Raw genomic sequence first — 19812 nt, forward strand, 5'->3', positions numbered from 1 at the left:
TGGTGAAAAGCAGGTGAAGCAAGGTCTGAATGCCCAACCTTACATCATCAAAAGCGAGATCAGAGGTGTTTGGCTGCAAGAAGGCCATAGTTTGCCAAAAGCGGGTAAGGTGCGAATGTCCGACTAAATATCAACAAAATTTGGGGCGGAGGTCTTCGGATGCAAGTGGGTGTGAATATCCCACCATACAAGTATGGTGGAGAGGAAGCTGTGAATAGTCGACCATAGTTTGGAAAAAGCGGGTAAGAAAAGGTTTGAATGCCCGAACATACACCATCAAAAGAGGGAGCGGAGGTGTTCCGCTGTACGAAGGTGTGAATGTCCGACCATACTTGGTAAAAAGCGGGTAAGAAAAGGTTAAAATACCGGACTGTACACAATCAATAGCGGGAGCGGATGTGTTCGGCTACAAGAAGATGTGAAAGTCCGACCATGGTTTGTAAAAAGCGGGTAAGAAAAGGTGCGAATGTCCGACAATGTATGATCAAAAGAGAGAGCGGAGGTTTTCGGATACAAGAAGGTTTGAATGTCCCACCATAGTTTGTAAAAAGCGGGTAAGAAAAGGTTCGAATGCCCGACTATACACCATCAAAAGCGGGAGCAGAGGTGTTCCGCTGTAAGACGGTGTGAATGTCCGACCATAGTTGGTAAAAAGCGGGTAAGAAAAGGTTAAAATACCCGACTGTACACAATCAATAGCGGGAGCGGAGTTGTTCGGCTACAAGAAGGTTTGAATGTCAAACTAAAGTTCAAATATATTAACAAAAGCGGGAGGAGAGGTCTTCGGATGAGAGTGGTTGAAAATTTCCGACCATAATGTATAAAATGCGGTGAAAAAAAGGTGTGATAGAACACTAAAAGGTGGAGCGGAAGTGTTCGGCTGCAAGAAGGTGTGAATGTCCGACTATATTTGGTGAAAAGCAGGTGAAGCAAGGTCTGAATGCCCAACCTTACATCATCAAAAGCGAGATCAGAGGTGTTTGGCTGCAAGAAGGCCATAGTTTGCCAAAAGCGGGTAAGGTGCGAATGTCCGACTAAATATCAACAAAATTTGGGGCGGAGGTCTTCGGATGCAAGTGGGTGTGAATATCCCACCATACAAGTATGGTGGAGAGGAAGCTGTGAATAGCCGACCATAGTTTGGAAAAAGCGGGTAAGAAAAGGTTTGACTGCCCGAACATACACCATCAAAAGAGGGAGCGGAGGTGTTCCGCTGTACGAAGGTGTGAATGTCCGACCATACTTGGTAAAAAGCGGGTAAGAAAAGGTTAAAATACCCGACTGTACACAATCAATAGCGGGAGCGGATGTGTTCGGCTACAAGAAGATGTGAAAGTCCGACCATGGTTTGTAAAAAGCGGGTAAGAAAAGGTGCGAATGTCCGACAATGTATGATCAAAAGAGAGAGCGGAGGTTTTCGGATACAAGAAGGTTTGAATGTCCCACCATAGTTTGTAAAAAGCGGGTAAGAAAAGGTTCGAATGCCCGACTGTACACAATCAATAGCGGGAGCGGATGTGTTCGGCTGTAAGACGGTGTGAATGTCCGACCATAGTTGGTAAAAAGCGGGTAAGAAAAGGTTAAAATACCCGACTGTACACAATCAATAGCGGGAGCGGAGTTGTTCGGCTACAAGAAGGTGTGAAAGTCCGACCATGGTTTGTAAAAACCGGGAAGAAAAGGCTCGAAAGCCCGACTATACACCATCAAAAAGAAGGTTTGAATGTCCATCAATAATTGCTTTAAAACAAGAAAGTAAATTTTCGAATATCAAACCGCACATGATCATAAGCGGGAGAGGAGGTGTTCGGCTGCAAGAAGGTGTGAATGTCCACCCATAATTCATGAAAAATGGGTAAAAAAAAAAGGTGCGAATGCCTAACAATACATTATCAAAAGCAGGTGTGAATGTCAGATCATAATTTGTAAAAAGCTGATGAGAAAGGGTGAGAATGCCCGACTATACACCATCAAATGCGGGAGCGGAGGTGTTCGGCTCTGAGTAGGTGTGAATGTCCGACCATAATTGCTGAAGAATGTGTTAGAAAAGATAAGAATGCTGGACCATACATCATCAAAAGCGGGAGAGGTGGTGTTCGGCTGCAAAAAGGTGTGACTGTTCGACTAAAGTTTGTAAAAAGTGGGTAAGACAAGGTGCGAATGCCTGACAATGTATGATCAAAAGCGGGAGCGGAGGTGTTCAGCTGCAAGAAGGTCTACATGTCCATCAATAATTGCTAGAAAACATGAAAGAAACTTTTCGAAAATCAAACCGCACATGATCATAAGTGGGATAGGAGGTGTTCAGCTGCAAGGTGTGAATGTCCACCCATAATTCCTGAAAAATGGGCAAAAAAAAGGTGTGAATGCCCAACCATACATCATCAAAAGCAGGAGTGGAAGTGTTCGGCTACAAGAAGGTGTGAACGTCCAACCAAAATATGTAAAAAGAAGTTAAGAAAAGGTTCGAATATCCAACCAAACATAATCAAAAGCGGGAGCAGAGCTGTTCGACTGCAAGTAGGTGTGAATGTCAGATCATAATTTGCAAAAAGCTGATGAGAAAGGGTGAGAATGCCCGACTATACATCATCAAATGCGGGAGCGGAGTTGTTCGGCTGTGAGTAGGTGTGAATCTCCGACCATAATTGCTGAAAAATGTGTTAGAAAAGGTAAAAATGCCGGTCCATACATCATCAAAAGCGAGAGAGGTTGTGTTCGACTGCAAGTAGGTGTGAATGTCCAGCCATAATTACTCACAAACGTGTAAGAAAAGGTAGTAGCCAGACCATATATGATCAAAACAGGGAGCGGAGGTGGTTCAGCTGCAAGAAGGTTTGAATGTCAAACTAAAGTTCAAATATATTAACAAAAGCGGGAGGAGAGGTCTTCGGATGAGAGTGGTTGAAAATTTCCGACCATAATGTATAAAATGCGGTGAAAAAAAGGTGTGATAGAACACTAAAAGGTGGAGCGGAAGTGTTCGGCTGCAAGAAGGTGTGAATGTCCGACTATATTTGGTGAAAAGCAGGTGAAGCAAGGTCTGAATGCCCAACCTTACATCATCAAAAGCGAGATCAGAGGTGTTTGGCTGCAAGAAGGCCATAATTTGCCAAAAGCGGGTAAGGTGCGAATGTCCGACTAAATATCAACAAAATTTGGGGCGGAGGTCTTCGGATGCAAGGGGGTGTGAATATCCCACCATACAAGTATGGTGGAGAGGAAGCTGTGAATAGTCGACCATAGTTTGGAAAAAGCGGGTAAGAAAAGGTTTGAATGCCCGAACATACACCATCAAAAGAGGGAGCGGAGGTGTTCCGCTGTACGAAGGTGTGAATGTCCGACCATACTAGGTAAAAAGCGGGTAAGAAAAGGTTAAAATACCCGACTGTACACAATCAATAGCGGGAGCGGATGTGTTCGGCTACAAGAAGATGTGAAAGTCCGACCATGGTTTGTAAAAAGCGGGTAAGAAAAGGTGCGAATGTCCGACAATGTATGATCAAAAGAGAGAGCGGAGGTTTTCGGATACAAGAAGGTTTGAATGTCCCACCATAGTTTGTAAAAAGCGGGTAAGAAAAGGTTCGAATGCCCGACTATACACCATCAAAAGCGGGAGCAGAGGTATTCCGCTGTAAGACGGTGTGAATGTCCGACCATAGTTGGTAAAAAGCGGGTAAGAAAAGGTTAAAATACCCGACTGTACACAATCAATAGCGGGAGCGGAGTTGTTCGGCTACAAGAAGGTTTGAATGTCAAACTAAAGTTCAAATATATTAACAAAAGCGGGAGGAGAGGTCTTCGGATGAGAGTGGTTGAAAATTTCCGACCATAATGTATAAAATGCGGTGAAAAAAAGGTGTGATAGAACACTAAAAGGTGGAGCGGAAGTGTTCGGCTGCAAGAAGGTGTGAATGTCCGACTATATTTGGTGAAAAGCAGGTGAAGCAAGGTCTGAATGCCCAACCTTACATCATCAAAAGCGAGATCAGAGGTGTTTGGCTGCAAGAAGGCCATAGTTTGCCAAAAGCGGGTAAGGTGCGAATGTCCGACTAAATATCAACAAAATTTGGGGCGGAGGTCTTCGGATGCAAGTGGGTGTGAATATCCCACCATACAAGTATGGTGGAGAGGAAGCTGTGAATAGTCGACCATAGTTTGGAAAAAGCGGGTAAGAAAAGGTTTGAATGCCCGAACATACACCATCAAAAGAGGGAGCGGAGGTGTTCCGCTGTACGAAGGTGTGAATGTCCGACCATACTTGGTAAAAAGCGGGTAAGAAAAGGTTAAAATACCCGACTGTACACAATCAATAGCGGGAGCGGATGTGTTCGGCTACAAGAAGATGTGAAAGTCCGACCATGGTTTGTAAAAAGCGGGTAAGAAAAGGTGCGAATGTCCGACAATGTATGATCAAAAGAGAGAGCGGAGGTTTTCGGATACAAGAAGGTTTGAATGTCCCACCATAGTTTGTAAAAAGCGGGTAAGAAAAGGTTCGAATGCCCGACTATACACCATCAAAAGCGGGAGCAGAGGTGTTCCGTTGTAAGACGGTGTGAATGTCCGACCATAGTTGGTAAAAAGCGGGTAAGAAAAGGTTAAAATACCCGACTGTACACAATCAATAGCGGGAGCGGAGTTGTTCGGCTACAAGAAGGTGTGAAAGTCCGACCATGGTTTGTAAAAAGCAGTTAAGAAAAGGTTCGAATGCCCAACCAAACATAATCAAAAGCGGGAGCAGAGCTGTTCGACTGCAAGTAGGTCCAACTGAATGTCCAACCATAATTTGTAAAAACCGGGTAAGAAAAGTCTCGAAAGCCCGACTATACATCATCAAAAGCGGGAGCGGAGGTGTTCAGCTGCAAGAAGGTGTGAATGTTCGACTAAAATTTGTAAAAAGCTGGTAAGACAAGGAGCGATGTCCCGACATTGTATGATCAAAAGCGGGAGCGGAGGTGTCCAGCTGTGAGTAGGTGTGAATGTCCGACCATAATTGCTGAAATGTGTTAGAAGAGGTAAGAATACTGAACCATACATCATCAAAAGCGGGAGAGGTGGTGTTCGGCTGCAAGAAGGTGTGAAAGTCCGACAATGTTTTGTAAAAAGCGGGTAATAAAAGGTTCGAATGCCCGAATATACATCATCAAAAGCGGAAGCGGAGGTGTTCGGATGCAAGAAGGTGTGAACGTCCGACCAAAGTTTGTAAAAAGCAGTGAAAAGCGAGAAAAAGCTTTTCGTGAGTTCTGCATGATTTGGGATTTTGCTTATAAAATGCATTACTTCACTCAAACTATGTTAAAACTGATTTGTCCTTCATATTAACCATGTCTAGAAAGATTTAAACAAAAAAACAACGTTGTACTTTGCAGTAAAAGAAAGAGCAAATCTAAAGTTTCAGGAATCCGAGTATAAGCCTGCTTTCATGAGTTCTGCACGATTTCGGATTTTGCTATAAAATGAATTGCTTTGCTCAAACCAAGTTAAAACTGCTTTGTCCTTCCATATTCATCAATGTCTAGATCGACTTCAACAAAGAAAAACATTGGACTTTGCAGTAGAAGAAGTTGAAATCCATCTACACATTGATAAATATGAAGGACAAAGCAGTTCCCACTTGCCCATAAGAAAATAAGCTTATTCTCGGATTCCTGATCCTTCAGTTTTGCTCTTTCTTCTACTGCAAAATACAATGTTGTTCTTTGTTGAAGTCGATCTAGACATTGATAAATATGAATGAAAAAGCAGTTTTAACTTGGTTTGAGTGAATGAATTCATTTTATACATAAAATCCGAAATCGTGCAGAACTCATGAAAAAAAGCTTATTCTCGGATTCCTAAAACTTTTGATTGGCTCTTTCTTTTACTGCAAAGTACAACGTTGTTTTTTTGTTTAAATCTATCGAGACATTGATAAATATGAAGGTAAAAGCCGTTTTAACATAGTTTGAGTGAAGGAATTGATTTTATAGATAAAATCCCAAATCATGCAGAACTCCTCAAAAGGGGCGTATGGCTTAATCACAAGTGTGGCTATTTCTCATTCAGGGTAGTATGAGGAAGTTTATGCTTGAAATATATGTAGAAATGGGTACATATGAAGGACAAAGCAGTGTTAACTTAGTTTGAGTGAAGGAATTCATTTTATACATAAAATCCCAAATCATGCAGAACGTATGAAAAGAAGCTTATTCTCGGATTCCTGATCCTTCAGTTTTGCTCTTTCTTCTACTGCAAAATACAATGTTGTTCTTTGTTGAAGTCGATCTAGACATTGATAAATATGAAGGAAAAAGCAGTTTTAACTTGGTTTGAGTGAATGAATTCATTTTATACATAAAATCCGAAATCGTGCAGAACTCATGAAAATAAGCTTATTCTCGGATTCCTAAACCTTTTGATTTGCTCTTTCTTTTATTGCAAAGTACAACGTTGTTTTTTGTTGAAATCTATCTAGACATTGATAAATACCAGCCGAAACTCTGCTGCCGCTTTTGATAATTTATGGTTGGGCATTCTTACCTTTTCTTACCCGCTTTTTACAAATTATGATCTTACATTCACACCTACTTGCAGTCGAACACCTTCTCATCCACTTATGATCATGTGCGGTTGGGCTTTCGCACCTTTTCTTACCCATTTTTCAGTAATTATGGGTGGACATTCAGACCTTCTTGCAGCCGAAAACCTCCGCTCCTCTTTTGATCATACATTGTCGGGCATTCACACCTTGTCTTACCCGCTTTTTACAAACTTTAGTCGGACATTCAAACCTTCTTGCAGCTGAACCACCTCCGCTCCCTGTTTTGATCATATATGGTCTGGCAATAGTACCTTTTCTTACCCGTTTGTGAGTAATTATGGCTGGACATTCACACCTACTTGCAGCCGAACACAACCTCTCCCGCTTTTGATGATATATGGTCCGGCATTCTTACCTTTTCTAACACATTTTTCAGCAATTATGGTCGGACATTCACACCTACTCACAGACGAACACCTCCGCTCCCACATTTGATAGTGTATAGTCGGGCATTCTCACCCTTTCTCATCAGCTTTTTGCAAATTATGATCTGATATTCACACCTACTTGAAGTCGAGCAGCTCTGCTCCCGCTTTTGATTATGTTCGGTTGGATATTCAAACCTTTTCTTAACTGCTTTTTACAAACTTTGGTCGGACGTTCACACCTTCTTGCAGCCGAACACCTCCGCTTCCGCTTTTGATGGTATATATTCGGGTATTCGAACCTTCTCTTACCCGCTTTTTACAAACCATGGTTGGACTTTCATACCTTCTTGTAGCTGAACAACTCCACTCCTGCTTTTGATGATTTATGGTTGGACAATCGCATCTTTTCCTACCCATTTTTCAGTAATTATGGGTGGATATTCACACCTTCTTGCAGCTGAACACCTCCTCTCCCGCTAATGATCATGTAAGGTTTGATATTCGAAAATTTTCTTTCATGTTTTAAAGCAATTATTAATGGACATTCACACCTACTTGCAGCCGAACACCACCTCTCCCGCTTTTGATGATGTATGGACCGGCATTCTTACCTTTTCTAACACATTTTTCAGCAATTATGGTTGGAGAATCACACCTACTCACAGCCGAACAACTCCGCTACCGCATTTGATGGTGTATATTCGGGATTTCTCAACCTTTCTCATCAGCTTTTTGCAAATTATTCTCTGACATTCACACCTACTTGCAGTCGAACAGCTCTGCTCCCGCTTTTGATTATGTTTGGTTAGATATTCGAACCTTTTCTTAACTGCTTTTTCACAAACTTTGGTCGGACGTTCACACCTTCTTGCAGCCGAACACCTACGCTTCCGGTTTTGATAGTGTTTATTCGGGCATACGAACCTTTTCTTACCCGCTTTTTACAAACCATGGTTGGACTTTCACACCTTCTCTTAGCTGAACAACTCCGCTCCCTCTTTTGATTGTGTACAGTCGGGTATTTTAACCTTTTCTTACCCGCTTTTTACCAACTATGATCGGACATTCACACCGTCTTACAGCGGAACACCTCCGCTACCTCTTTTGATGATGTATGTTCGGGCATTCGAACCTTTTCTTACCCGCTTTTTAAAACCAGGGTCGGACTTTCACACCTTTTAGTAGCCGAACAACTCCGCTCCCGCTATTGATTGTGTACAGTCGGGTATTTTAACCTTTTCTTACCCGCTTTTTACCAACTATGGTCGGACATTCACACCTTCTTACAGCGGAACACCTCCGCTCCCTCTTTTGATGGTGTATGTTTGGGCATTCAAACCTTTTCTTACCCGCTTTTTACAAACTATGGTCGGACATTCAAACCATCTTGTAGCCGAACACATCCACTCGTGCATTTGATGATGTATGGTTGGGAATTCGCACCTTTTCTTACCCATTTTTCAGTAATTATGGGTGGACATTCACACCTTCTTGCATATGAACACCTCCTCTCCCGCTTATTATCATGTGCGGTTTGATATTCGAAAATTCTCTTACATGTTTTCTAGCAATTATTGATGGACATTCAGACCTTCTTGCAGCTGAACACCTCCGCTCCAGCTTTTGATGGTGTATAGTCGGGCTTTCGAGCCTTTTCTTCCCCGGTTTTTACAAATTATGGTTGGACATTCAGACCTTCTTTCAGCCGAAAACCTCCGCTCCCTCTTTTGATCATACATTGTCGGGCATTCGCACCTTTTCTTACCCGCTTTTTACAAACTTTAGTCGGACATTAACACCTCCTTGCAGCTTAACCACCTCCGCTCCCTGTTTTGATCATATATGGTCTGGCAATAGTACCTTTTCTTACCCGTTTGTGAGTAATTATGGCTGGACATTCACACCTACTTGCGGCCGAACACCACCTCTCCCGCTTTTGATGATGTATGGACCGGCATTTTTACCTTTTCTAACACATTTTTCAGCAATTATGGTTGGAGATTCACACCTACTCACAGCCGAACACCTCCGCTCCCGCATTTGATGGTGTATATTCGGGCATACGAACCTTTTCTTACCCGCTTTTTACAAACCATGGTCGGACTTTCACACCTTCTTGTAGCTGAACAACTCCGCTCCCTCTTTTGATTGTGTACAGTCGGTTATACAAACCTGTTCTTACCCGCTTTTTACAAACTATGGTCGGACAGTCAAACCTTCTTGTAGCCGAACACATCCACTCCTGCTTTTGATGATGTATGGTTGGGCATTCGCACCTTTTCTTACCCATTTTTCAGTAATTATGGGTGGATATTCACACCTTCTTGCAGCGGATTCGAAAATTTTCTTTCATGTTTTATAGCAATTATTGATGGACATTCATACCTTCTTGAAGCCGAACACTTCCACTCCTGCTTTTGATGATGTATGGTTGGGCATTCGAACCTACTTGTTGCCCGTTTTTCATTAATTATGGGTGGACATTCACACCTTGTCGCAGCCAAACACCTCCGCTCCCTGTTTTGATCATGTATGTTTTGACATTCGCACCTTTTCTCACCTGCTTTTTACTATTGTCGGCCAATCACAGCTTCCTCTCCACCATACTTGTATGGTAGGAAATTCTCACCCACTCTCATCCGAAGACCTCTCCTCCCGCTTTTGTTAATATTTAGTCGGGCATTCGAACCTTTTCTTACCCACTTTTTACAAATTATGGTCGAACATTCACACCTACTTGCAGCTGAATACTTCCGCTCCACCTTTTAGTGATGTATGGTTGGCATTTGCACCTTTTGTTACCCTCTTTTTATACTGATTGCTGAAGATTAAGTTGTTCTTTCTCAAACTACAATTTTTTTTTAATTGTTGAAACTTGATTTGAAGTGGATAAATAAGGAGGACAAACAGTTTTAAGTCACGCTGATAGAAGAAATTAATTTTATAGCAAAATCTGTATTTCGTCATATGTCGAGAGATGCTTATTGCTGAAGAAGTTCTTTCTCATTCTACAAAGTACAACGTTGTTTATCATTGAAACTTGATTAGACATGAATAAATATGAAGGACAAAGCAGTCTTAACTTGGTTTGAGTTAATTAATTCGTTTTATAGGAGAATCCGAATTCGTGCTTATTTTCGGATTCCTGAAGAATGAGTCTGGTTCTTTCTCATAATACAAAGTTTGTTGTTTATTGTTGAAACTTCATCAGAAGTGAAGAAATAAATGAATGCCTATCAACAAATGTGGGATCTAAACTCTACTGCTTCCTCTAAAATAATTTCTTTTCTCAATTCAGAAATGTGTGTGTGTAAGTCACAACACCCGTGACACCAAAACGGCTTTCTTTTCTCTCTTTTCTCTACACTCTGCACTATGAGCACACACACCAAATCAGAAAGGCTTTTTTCTCTCTTTTCTACATTATGGACTGTGGGGACACAAAACCGCTCTCTCTTTTTTTTTTTGATTGTGTGCCAGGGCGTTGTCTCACGTATTAGATTATGCTTAAGATACGAATGGGTTTATCAGTCACATCAGAATCCATACATACTGATCCTCCCGTAATAAAATGGTCGGATCTTATCAAACACACTTTGTTTCTTGTGACAATCAAGTCAGCGAACACCTCCTCTCCCGCTTATGATTATGTGCGGTTTGACATTCGAAAATTTTCTTTCATGTTCTATAGCAATTATTGATGGACATTCATACCTTCTTGAAGCCGAACACATCCACTCCTGCTTTTGATGATGTATGGTTGGGCATTTGAACCTACTTGTTGCCCGTTTTTCATTAATTATGGGTGGACATTCACACCTTGTCGCAGCCAAACACCTCCGCTCCCTGTTTTGATCATGTATGTTTTGACATTCGCACCTTTTCTCACCTGCTTTTTACTATTGTCGGCCAATCACAGCTTCCTCTCCACCATACTTGTATGGTAGGAAATTCCACTCTCATCCGAAGACCTCTCCTCCCGCTTTTGTTAATATTTAGTCGGGCATTCGAACCTTTTCTTACCCACTTTTTACAAATTATGTTCCTACTTGGTCAGCCGAGGAGCAAGGGGGGGGAGCAAGCGTCTCAACCAAGCAAAGCTCACCATGGGTAAGGTGGCTATGCCAACTAGCCTGATGCCCTGCTCCCGCAGTGATGGATAATCGTACTCTGGTTTCTCTTCATAATGTACAAGTCTTTCGCCTTTTACTAAAGATTTCTGTGGAGAGCAGCACTAATGAGTTGTTTCTATTTTTGGCAGGCTTTACCTTTGCGGGTGAAGCCCTTTCTGTCTGTGCAAAAGAAATCTTCTTACTGTGCAGAGTGACTTCTCTGAGTAGAGTCGCCTTACTTGTTGCGACTGTGCCGATGTTCGAAGCTGGAGTGCAAAGTTGTTGCTTGAATGGTGCTTGCTGGAGCATGCGGGAGTGCAAAGTTATACCATTTAAAAGGGCTGAAGAGTGCTCAGTGCAGCGGGTGGGCGACACTCTGGCCACCTTGAAAACCGAGGTTACATCCACTACCAGGGGCAGCCCAAGTTCTGCCGCAAGTGTGGTGAGCATGGGCACCTGGTTGAGGCTTGTACCAAGGTGTTATGTGGGAAGAGCAGAGAAATTGGGCAAACTTTTGGAGAGTGTCCAAATGGCAGGAAATGTAATCTCTGTGGAGAATTAAATCACCTCTTCAGAGATTGCCCTAAATCTTTTGCAAACAAATTAAAGACGGTAAAGCCACAGTCAAGCCAACAAAGAGAAGGACCAAAGGTGGCAGTTGGTGAACAAAGTGAAGAGGTTGACCCAATAAATTCAAACTTCCCGCCAAAAGCTTGGATTGGAAGTGAGGAGCAAAGAGGGGAGGGGCCTGTAGAGGCCTCACCACTCAGTGTTGAAGTCTGTGAGAATTCACAGGCAGAGGGTGGAGCTACGCTAAATGAGGAGGAAGAGCAGACAGGTGAGTCTAGTGAAGATACTCACCTCCCCGAAGGTCAACAGAAGGTCAATTTGTTGATAGGCATTCATTTATTTCTTCACTTCTGATGAAGTTTCAACAATAAACAACAAACTTTGTATTATGAGAAAGAACCAGAATCATTCTTCAGGAATCCGAAAATAAGCTCTATTTTATGAGTTATGCACGAATTCGGATTCTCCTATAAAACGAATTCCTTAACTCAAACCAAGTTAAGACTGCTTTGTCCTTCATATTTATTCATGTCTAATCAAGTTTCAACGATAAACAACGTTGTACTTTGTAGAATGAGAAAGAACTTCTTCAGCAATAAGCATCTCTCGACATATGACGAAGTACAGATTTTGCTATAAAATGAATTCCTTCTATCAGCCTGACTTAAAACTGTTTGTCCTCCTTATTTATCCACTTCAAATCAAGTTTCAACAAATAAAAAAATGTTGTAGTTTGAGAAAGTACAACTTAATCTTCAGCAATCAGTATAAAAAGAGGTGCAAATGCCAACCATACATACCTAAAAGGTGGTAATCGAGCTGTAGCAGCTTCGGTAAAAGAGTATAAGTTGAAGAGTTTGTGAATAAAGGTGTGCGCACACATAGTGTGCTGTACGAAAATAGGCAGGGAGCAATGCCGGCTGGGGTATATGTTCTTGTATGTTGTCTGACTGTTTGATTTGAATGTGTTGTGTAAGTGTCCTGTTGAATGTTACATGTTTGGGCTTTGACACGCTTCACTGTGGTTGTTAACTGTGTGGTGTGTCCTGAAATGTTATATGTTTGGGCTGTGTGACATGCTTAATGCTTGTCAGTAGCTACCCACTTATTCATATATAGCAACTGACAACATAAGAAGTCCGGACATACTTTGATAGTAGTTGTAGAAGTATCCTTATTGATAATAGATCACTAATTCATAGTGATAGAACAGTAGATGAACAGGTGCTTGCACATGTCTCACGAAAATAAAATGGGTGTATCATTGCTGATGGCAGAGCAATACTGCCAAACTTATGAGTTCTTGTGGCAAACTTGATTCAGTGTCTTGACGTGTATACGCTGTTTCGCTGACTTGATTGTCATAAGAAACAAAGTGTGTTTGATAAGATCCGACCATTTTATTACGGGAGGATCAGTATGTATGGATTCTGATGTGACTGATAAACCCATTCGTATCTTAAGCATAATCTAATACATGAGACAACGCCCTGGCACACGATAAAAAAAAAAAGAGAGAGAGAGCGGTTTTGTGTCCCCACAGTCCATAATGTAGAAAAGAGAGAAAAAAGCCTTTCTGATTTGGTGTGTGTGCTCATAGTGCAGAGTGTAGAGAAAAGAAAGCCGTTTTGGTGTCACGGGTGTTGTGACTTACACACACACATTTCTAAATTGAGAAAGGAAATTATTTTAGAGGAAGCACTAGAGTTTAGATCCCACATTTGTTGATAGGCATTCATTTATTTCTTCACTTCTGATGAAGTTTCAACAATAAACAACAAACTTTGTATTATGAGAAAGAACCAGAATCATTCTTCAGGAATCCGAAAATAAGCTCTATTTTATGAGTTATGCACGAATTCGGATTCTCCTATAAAACGAATTCCTTAACTCAAACCAAGTTAAGACTGCTTTGTCCTTCATATTTATTCATGTCTAATCAAGTTTCAACGATAAACAACGTTGTACTTTGTAGAATGAGAAAGAACTTCTTCAGCAATAAGCATCTCTCGACATATGACGAAGTACAGATTTTGCTATAAAATGAATTCCTTCTATCAGCCTGACCTAAAACTGTTTGTCCTCCTTATTTATCCACTTCAAATCAAGTTTCAACAAATAAAAAAATGTTGTAGTTTGAGAAAGTACAACTTAATCTTCAGCAATCAGTATAAAAAGAGGTGCAAATGCCAACCATACATACCTAAAAGGTGGAGCGGAAGTATTCAGCTGCAAGTAGGTGTGAATGTTCGACTATAATTTGTAAAAAGCGGGTAAGAAAAGGTTCGAATGCCCGACTATATATTAACAAAAGCGGGAGGAGAGGTCTTCGGATGAGAATGGGTGAGAATTTCCAACCTTAATCTATAAAATACGGTGAAAAAAAATATGTGAATGCCTCATAGAACACTAAAAGCGGAAGTGTTCGGCTGCAAGAAGGTGTGAATGTCCGACTATATTTGGTGAAAAGCAGGTGAAGCAAGGTCTGAATGCCCAACCTTACATCATCAAAAGCGAGATCAGAGGTGTTTGGCTGCAAGAAGGCCATAGTTTTCCAAAAGCGGGTAAGGTGCGAATGTCCGACTAAATATCAACAAAATTTGGGGCGGAGGTCTTCGGATGCAAGTGGGTGTGAATATTCCACCATACAAGTATGGTGGAGAGGAAGCTGTGAATAGCCGACCATAGTTTGGAAAAAGCGGGTAAGAAAAGGTTTGAATGCCCGAACATACACCATCAAAAGAGGGAGCGGAGGTGTTCCGCTGTACGAAGGTGTGAATGTCCGACCATAGTTGGTAAAAAGCGGGTAAGAAAAGGTTAAAATACCCGACTGTACACAATCAATAGCGGGAGCGGAGTTGTTCGGCTACAAGAAGGTGTGAAAGTCCGACCATGGTTTGTAAAAAGCGGGTAAGAAAAGGTGCGAATGTCCGACAATGTATGATCAAAAGAGAGAGCGGAGGTTTTCGGATACAAGAAGGTTTGAATGTCCCACCATAGTTTGTAAAAAGCGGGTAAGAAAAGGTTCGAATGCCCGACTATACACCATCAAAAGCGGGAGCAGAGGTGTTCCGCTGTAAGACGGTGTGAATGTCCAACCATAGTTGGTAAAAAGCGGGTAAGAAAAGGTTAAAATACCCGACTGTACACAATCAATAGCGGGAGCGGAGTTGTTCGGCTACAAGAAGGTGTGAAAGTCCGACCATGGTTTGTAAAAACCGGGAAGAAAAGGCTCGAAAGCCCGACTATACACCATCAAAAAGAAGGTTTGAATGTCCATCACTAATTGCTTTAAAACAAGAAAGTAAATTTTCGAATATCAAACCGCACATGATCATAAGCGGGAGAGGAGGTGTTCGGCTGCAAGAAGGTGTGAATGTCTACCCATAATTCATGAAAAATGGGTAAAAAAAAGGTGCGAATGCCTAACAATACATTATCAAAAGCAGGTGTGAATGTCAGATCATAATTTGTAAAAAGCTGATGAGATAGTGTGAGAATGCCCGACTATACACCATCAAATGCGGGAGCGGAGGTGTTCGGCTCTGAGTAGGTGTGAATGTCCGACCATAATTGCTGAAGAATGTGTTAGAAAAGGTAAGAATGCTGGACCATACATCATCAAAAGCGGGAGAGGTGGTGTTCGGCTGCAAAAAGGTGTGACTGTTCGACTAAAGTTTGTAAAAAGTGGGTAAGACAAGGTGCGAATGCCTGACAATGTATGATCAAAAGCGGGAGCGGAGGTGTTCAGCTGCAAGAAGGTCTACATGTCCATCAATAATTGCTAGAAAACATGAAAGAAACTTTTCGAAAATCAAACCGCACATGATCATAAGTGGGATAGGAGGTGTTCAGCTGCAAGGTGTGAATGTCCACCCATAATTCCTGAAAAATGGGCAAAAAAAAGGTGTGAATGCCCAACCATACATCATCAAAAGCAGGAGTGGAAGTGTTCGGCTACAAGAAGGTGTGAACGTCCAACCAAAATATGTAAAAAGAAGTTAAGAAAAGGTTCGAATATCCAACCAAACATAATCAAAAGCGGGAGCAGAGCTGTTCGACTGCAAGTAGGTGTGAATGTCAGATCATAATTTGCAAAAAGCTGATGAGAAAGGGTGAGAATGCCCGACTATACACCATCAAATGCGGGAGCGGAGTTGTTCGGCTGTGAGTAGGTGTGAATCTCCGACCATAATTTCTGAAAAATGTGTTAGAAAAGGTAAGAATGCCGGTCCATACATCATCAAAAGCGAGAGAGGTTGTGTTCGGCAACGTGGATTCATGCCAGTCACTGTAAGAAGGTACCAGAACCAGTAGATGACTTCCACCCTGACATACATCAGCCTAACCAACACGCCCGGAAGGACAAAGATAAGAGTCAGCAGTAAAAGCTGTACTCCACCGGTGTGTTAAGTGCTAGTAACCTCTGACACCGAAGATTGAAACATCCTTACTGAGACCTGCGATGAAGATGATCATACACATGCTGTGAACCATGGAAGAAACTGTTTGTTGTTTGTATTTTCTTATTTGTAACCAGCATGTGCACATTGTATCTTGATTTCACAGGAAGCAATAATACAGGGCTGCTGTATTTTTCCCTGTGTGAAAGGCCTCATTGTATGTATCTCACCAAATGATTCAAATGACTCAAAGAACTTTTTTGCTTTCAAAATTTTTCCTCTAGTGACGCTGACTTAGAGAGGCATGAAGATAATCATATTTAATTGTTCATGTTTTGATTGTTTATCATTGGACCCTTTATCACTATGATGCCTGCATTTTAAACTCACGTTGTGTGCAAATGCAGGCTGATGTTTTACAGATAAAGTTATTATTTTCCTTGTTTCTTTTGGGTTGATTAATATAATGGTATTATTATAATCAAAAGGGAGGAATGTAATGGAAAATAATTCTTATATGCATTGTATTGAGTGTTACTGTGTATAACCTGCAAATGACTGAGCTGCAAGGTACCACCCTGCCCTGTTTTCTTAAATTCCTCTTTACAATGGTGGGCTTGTTATTATGAGATAGCTGCACTTTAGGGGGGACAGGGTTAGGCTGGTATTTACGAGTGTGTCTGGGTAACCTCAACTAATGGTTGGGGAGGAAAGTTAGAAGAACAATCAACTATACCCAAAAACAGATGACGTGATGAGTGGGCAATATAACTGTGTGTTTTTGCTTCAGTGGTCAGAGCAACTCTGTATTCTGTACTGTGTTGTTCTCTCTTGCAAGATATTATTATTAAAGCCTCTTATCTCCTCAAAAGAAAATAACTGACTCCCCAAGTGCAAGTGTCAGGACAAATGATCAAACTTCTCCAAGCTTCAGTCTGCAGAGAGGTACAAGACAGGGTTGCCCACTTTCGCCCTCACTTTTTGCTATTTTCATCGAACCTTTAGCAGCTGCTATCAGACAAGATAGAAATATTAAAGGCATCCAACCCCAAAATATTGAGCATAAAATAAGTCTTTATGCTGATGATGTATTACTTTTCCTTCAGAACTCACAGACGTCTCTCACTCACACGATCACACTCATAAATAAATTCTCAGCACTTTCTGACTACTCTATCAATTGGTCTAAGACCACAGTTCTGCCCATTAACTATAGGGACCAGAATATACCTGCGATCACTTTACAGTCAGGAAATATTAGATATTTAGGCATAAACATTTCCTCCAGGCTCTCAGAGCTAACAAAGCTAAATTATGTGCAATTATTAAAGACAGTAGAGGACGATCTCTCTCGTTTGAAGTCCTTACCTATATCACTTATGGGGAGAGTTACAACCATTAAAATGATGATACTACCAAAAGGTAACTATTTGTTCTCAATGATCCCCATAAAACCATCTGCTACTTGGTTTAAGTCACTAGGTTCATGCATCTCCAAATTTCTGTGGAAAAACAAACCACCACGTATTAGTTTAAAAACCTTACAGAAGACCAAGGACAGTGGTGGATTAGATTTACCTAATTTTCAGCACTATTCATAAAGTTAGTGTTAGTGTATCTGGTCTCCCTCTCGGATAGTTTCTGGCTGATGTAAAGCACTGGGCGGTCAACGCCCCGCACCTGCTGGGAAAGAACAGCCCCCGACCCCCTTCCCGATGCATCAGTCTGCAGGACAAATGGGAGAGAGGAGTTAGGTGTGTGGAGAAGAGGCTCCCCACAGAGGGTCTGCTTTACCCTCTCAAGTGACACCTGGCACTGCTTCGTCCACCGGACCGGATCAGAGGCACCTTTTCGCGAAGTTGGGAATAAATCGCCGGTAATATCCGGCCAGCCCCAAAAACCGCCTCACCTCTTTCTTGATCTTAGGTTTTGGGCAGGCTGCAATCGCTGCTGTCTTGTCTACCTGTGGACGCACCTGTCCGCCGCCCAAGTGGTACCCCAGATACCGTACCTCCCTCCATCCAACTGCACACTTCTTTGGGTTGGCCGTGAGCCCCGCCTGCCGCAGTGACTCCAGCACTGCCGCCATCTGCTGAACATGCTCCGCCCAGCTGTTGCTATGGATGATGACGTCATCCAGGTAAGCGGCAGCATACGCAGGAACTTACATCATGAAAAGCGAGATCAGAGGTGTTTGGCTGAGAGAAGGCCACAGTTTGCGATGCAATAATTAAAGGCCTCATGCCAGATGTCGCCACTGAAGTAAAGAACATTTACGTGGGATGGTGTGAGGGTCCTCGTTTGGCTGACGTTCGCCGATATGCTCGCCATGCTCATAACCAAGTTGAGACGCGTAAGACAACCAAAAGGGACAAGTGTGAAAAGGAGCTGCATTTGGCAGCCATGACCATGTATTCCGCAGTGTGTGTAAACAGAGGACGAGGCCGAAGTCGAAGACGTGGACGTGTGGGAGTGGAGGTCGAAATGGGCCACGCCAGAGCTATGATCCGAATATTTGTTTTTACTGTGGCCAGACTGGACAGCTGAAAAGTGATGAAATTGGGCAAAAGGCTGACTGAGGGTGGGAGGCAGGTTCTGGACGTCACGCGGCAGCGGAGCCTCCACTAATGGGTGATAGCACAAACACACTCACACATTTTTCCTGCTCTGTGTAGTGAAGAAACGCTTGCTGACTGTGATTCACGTAGTAAAGTTTTGCATGCTATTTCCGTCCTAGAGCAAAGATATTTCTCTCAGAATATAGGAAATTATGTTCATCAGTAGTGACGTCAGGGGAGTTTGATTGTCCTCCAAAGTTAAGTGGAAACCACGTTTACTGTATGTCTGCATGAGGCCAGGTTGTGAAGGAGAAAATGACAATGCCCATTGCGTGTTGTCACTCCTGATGAGCTCTCCTTCAAACACTCATTTTTGTTATCAGAGTTGTGTCCCATTAACCTGATGGGCTGTGATCTCATGTGTAAATTAGGCATTATTTTAACTTCTACACCAGAGGGTGTTAAGGTTATGTTACAGCCTGACAAAGTTTTCACAGCAGTGCAGTTTGATTCATCGGCACTTACATATGCTTATGAGTGGAAACTTCCCAGCTCTCCTTTTTCACAACAACTAGTGGAAGAAGCAAAAGCGTTAGTTTCACCCCTTTCTGATTTCATGCAACCTACTGATTTGCACTGCACATCACACATTTCTTTGGGGCTATGAGAAGAAGTGAAAAAATATGTGCGCCTACTTTATTGGCTGTGTCGCTCACTCCAGAGCACTTCGATTTTTTAATGTTTGTGGTACTCGCCCTCACATTTCCTTGGCCAAACGTACACACTGGCAGTGACAAGGTGTGGGAGAGTTTGTTGCTACATGTCAGAAAGAAATGGAGTGGACCGTTTCACCTGCTGATCCAAATTTTATGTTTTCTGAACGATTGTCAGCATACAAATAAACATTTTTGAGTACAATGCATTGTCAAAGAACTGTGGACTTAATTCCTACCACAGAATCACATTTTGAAGCATGTTTTTTATCTGAAACAGATTTGTCTTCGATACCCATGTTGGCTGAAGTGCCCAATGATCTTTGGGCTAAGAGCAAATATGATGTGGGGTTGATAAAAGGCTGTGAACCAGTAATTGTCACCCCTAAATCAGACTTTTGTCCATGTAAAAAACAATACCCTTTTAAGCCTGAAGCAATTAAAGGGATTAAACCTGTTTTTCAATCTTTTCAGAAAACAGGCGTTATTGTTCCTTTTGAAAATTCAC

General features: G+C 42.0%; 1 non-coding gene across 1 annotated transcript; it reads left to right on the top strand.

Annotated features, from left to right (window-relative positions):
• The first annotated feature begins 11113 nt into the window (after positions 1–11113).
• On the top strand, positions 11114–11227 carry LOC140275773 (U5 spliceosomal RNA). Its single transcript, XR_011908490.1, has one exon. It is a non-coding gene; the product is annotated as a U5 spliceosomal RNA (small nuclear RNA).
• Positions 11228–19812: the final 8585 nt, after the last annotated feature.

Source organism: Leuresthes tenuis, unplaced genomic scaffold (genome assembly GCF_036924035.1).
Source record: "Leuresthes tenuis unplaced genomic scaffold, fLeuTen1.0.hap1 SCAF_18, whole genome shotgun sequence".
In the NCBI taxonomy this organism is placed as follows: Eukaryota; Metazoa; Chordata; class Actinopteri; order Atheriniformes; family Atherinopsidae; genus Leuresthes; species Leuresthes tenuis.